This window comes from Leptodactylus fuscus, chromosome 5 (assembly GCF_031893055.1).
Source record: "Leptodactylus fuscus isolate aLepFus1 chromosome 5, aLepFus1.hap2, whole genome shotgun sequence".
Classification (NCBI taxonomy): Eukaryota; Metazoa; Chordata; class Amphibia; order Anura; family Leptodactylidae; genus Leptodactylus; species Leptodactylus fuscus.
In genome coordinates this window covers 1,554,728-1,558,646 of record NC_134269.1, presented here as the reverse complement: position 1 = coordinate 1,558,646, position 3,919 = coordinate 1,554,728, and positions in this window count along the sequence as shown.

The following is a 3,919-nucleotide window of genomic DNA, read 5'->3' as shown; positions in this document are numbered from 1 at the left end:
GAGGCATCCAAAACTAAAAGGGAAAGTCTCATCAGATGACATTTTGATTATATCAGGATTCCATTATAAGTAATTAAATGTATTACAATGTTTCATTATATAAAACATATTGGAATTAATTATTTGTTTTTTAAATTTTGTTTCTCAATATCTACATAAAAATATCTTCATGTTTCCCTTTTGATTGCTATAAGATTAGGAGAGCAGGGCTTCTATGGCAGACAGGTCTTGGTTGTTCCAAACATCTTGGAGAACTAATCCCAGATATCTGTGGATGTAGATAACCTAAATCCGTCTGTGTCTTCACATCACTGCAGACAGACTGGATGATGGGAGATCAGGGCTGTGTGTGGCCGTATCATCACATCTAAGACCTTCCCTTGTTCTTGTTAATCTGTGTATGGTTCTTAATGTAATTCTCTGTATGTTTGGGGTCCTTGTCCTGCTACTCATTATATTCGGAGCCATTGAGATCTGTGATCTGTAACATTTCTAACTTTTACTGTAATTCTGCTATACGTTTTGTTCGTATTTGTAAATGATTGTAATGTTACTCAGAATTCTTACCCGCACAGAACATAGAAGGAATTTCAGGACTCACAGATCTTTTATTTAAAGGATCTTAGGGAGTCTCAATCCCATTATACGTAACCCACTGCGGCCCCTTTAATCGATCCCTCCCCATTCAGCTCATTCCGCTGTGCTGTGATAGGGAAAGGTTTAGGAAATCATGTATGTGACTCTTCATCTCTATAAGTAGCTGGTGTTCTAGTGTCCATGTGGGGGGCCCCAACTAACTGTATGTCCTAGACTAATACCCCGCCTTCATCTGTATACTCTGACTGTATTGCTATACTGAGATTGGGATTATGTCATATATCTTATGTCTTGTATTGAGCTGTTGGATAACTAATTTCCCTCTGTGATCAATAAAGTAATATTCTCGTCTATTCTCCATGTGTCTGCCAATTATTTGTACCAATTTTACACATGTATCTGACCCGTGGTTTCACATCTGAGCTTGGTAGGAGTCCACAGTGAAAGCACATGAACCCCATAGACTAAAATGGGGTCCATGTGCTTGCCGAGAGACCTCTGCATGAGTCATGAGGACAGAAAAGTAGATTGTGAAGTACTATCCTGTCCGCATGTTCCCTGTGGATATCTCAGGGCAAGCACACGAACCCCATTATAATCTATAGAGTCAGTGTACTTTCACTGCACACCGCTTGCAAATGCGTTTGGTAGTCCATTCCGGGAGGGTCGCCTTGCAGACTCCCCCAAACCGATTACCGATGCAGACGAGGCCTTACATATATAAACATTTTTTTTTTTTTTTTTTTAATGTAGATTGTGAGCCCCATATACAGTCCCACACAGGGCTCACAATGTACATTTTTCCCTATCAGTATGTCTTTGGAAAACGAGATGGAAATCCATGCAAACACGGGGAGAACATACAAACTCCTTGTAGATGGTTTTTTGCCCTTGGCAGGATTTGAACACCAGGACTCCAGTGCTGCAAGGCTGCAGTGCTAACCACTGAGCCACCATGTGGCCCCATATATATAAACATTTCTGTCTCTATATATGGATAACATAGCGAGTACCCATAGCACAGCCTTATGTACCAAGATAATAGTGTGGTCAGCAGTGTCTGTACTTAACCCCTTATGTCTCATTCTGTGAATATTGTAACTCAGTATAATTAGCATTTTTCCTTCTAATATTCAATCATTAAACCAGATCTTCTTTTCTGCTTCTTAATTGCAGGAACTTAATGTCTATAAATAAATTGATTGAACAATTTTCAAAACTTACATTTCGGACTTAATCAACATTTTGGGCTTGATCGACATCCCCTGTTGTCTTCCCTAATCCTTCCCTAATTTGGTGACTTCTCCTGGCCTATAAGATCTCAGTGTATTATATCAGTCACTTATATATTATAATTATTGTTATCTGCAACACCTTAGCAGGACATATAAGAATATTATTATTCCCATACAACTCTATGACATGACAGAACTTCGGGAACAACATAGAAGGATCTTCTGATCAGAAATCTCAATGTCATTCTGAATCTTATACCGACCTGGTAAATGCAGTAATGTCGATTTTGTTGCAAAGTGAGTAATGTAAAAAGAAAGCCCTTTGGAAACTCATACAAATGCCTTCCAACCCATACAAAATGTTTCTCCACATTTACAGCACAAATGGAAAATTAAATTGTCTGCTAAACAGCTCTGTAAAAATAAAAAAAAAGTGATGGGGAGGAAATGTGGGGAGAAAATAAATGAAATGGCAAATCAAAAATTGTGGCGGGAAGGGGTTAATCTGTCTACATCATGTAACGAATAGAGATGAGAGTAGTATTCGATCAAGTAGATATTAGATAGAACACTACAGTATTCAAAATATTCGTACTCGTTCGAATACTACTCCTATTCGCAGTAAATATTCGATTCAGAACCAGCATTGATTGGCCGAATGCTATACAGTGTACAGTATTCAGCCAATCAACGCTGGTTCTGCAGCAGGCTCTTCTTTGCTAGTCGGGATCCCTGTCAGCTTGCGATATGCGGGAGTTGACTTTTTCTCATAGGAATGCATTGACCAGCATTGATTGGCCAAATGCTATACAGTGTACAGCATTTGGCCAATCAAAGCTGGTTCTGCCGGAGGCTCGTCTGTGAGGAGGCGGAGTCTAAGATCGGACCACAATGGAGACTGCTGTGGTCCGATCTTAGACTCCACCTCCTCACAGACGAGCCTCCGGCAGAACTAGCGTTGATTGGCCGAATGCTGTACACTGTGTAACATTTGGCCAATCAATGCTGGTTCTGCAAGACGAGTAAGTTCACATTAGCACTTGCCTCCCATCCAGAAGGAGTCCGCAGGAGGACCCCCCCCCCCCAATGAAATATCAGTGCAACTGCAAGCGCTGTGCAGTTACAGAGCACGGACCCCATAGACTATAACGGGTACGTTATAGTCTATGTGGTCCGTGCGCTTGAACTGCACAGCGCTTCTCCTAAACACTCTCCTCCTGCTACTCCTGGACTTGGTGACTCTCCTTTAGTCAATTAGTGGTTTCCCCTGAAATGAGCATTATTTCCCATAGACTATAATGGGATTTGATATTCCATCGAGTAGTCGAATATTGAGGCTCTACTCAAAACAAATATTGAATATTTCACTACTCACTCATCTCTAGTTCAGACCACTATCCAGTGAGTACTAAAACATCCTCTCTCTAATATTGATCTCTAATATCAATATCAAATCTGGAATATTTCACTATTCGCTCATCTCTAGTAACGAATCATTTGACTCATTAGCATATTAGCATTTGTAAAGATATCAGTGCAGTTAGTTTTGGTGCCTGATATTCTACCAGGACTCCCTACAATCCAGTGGGCGATGTCGGGCAGGTGCAGACCCCCCAATAACATTAGAGTGTATAGGAAACATCAGGACCGGATCTATTGCTCAGGATAACGGCAGGCTCGAGAAATAACTGCAACTGTGCCGGAGTCAGTGGAGCGGAGACTAGTAAGGATGGAAAGAGTTGGAGGTGGTGGAGGTGGTGAAAGGTTCCCTTATGTATTTGCTGCTAAACTTCAGATACATAAACCTTGTAGATATTTATCGGATTTAATCTTATCTTCTCCTCAGTAATCCTCGGCATCCCCAGAGACGACTTATTAATTATTATTATTCCTCCTTAATCTTCGATGTCTTCAGAGACAATATTTCCCCAAACTGATGGACTATTACCTCTAATTGTCCATTCTGCAGGGATTTCAGGTTCAGATAATAATATTTTTATTTTCAGTGGAAATCAGTTCCCAATTGTGTCTAGAAATTGTTATTATGACATCTTAAGTTCGCTGGAATTAGAAATAAAACTGAGAAA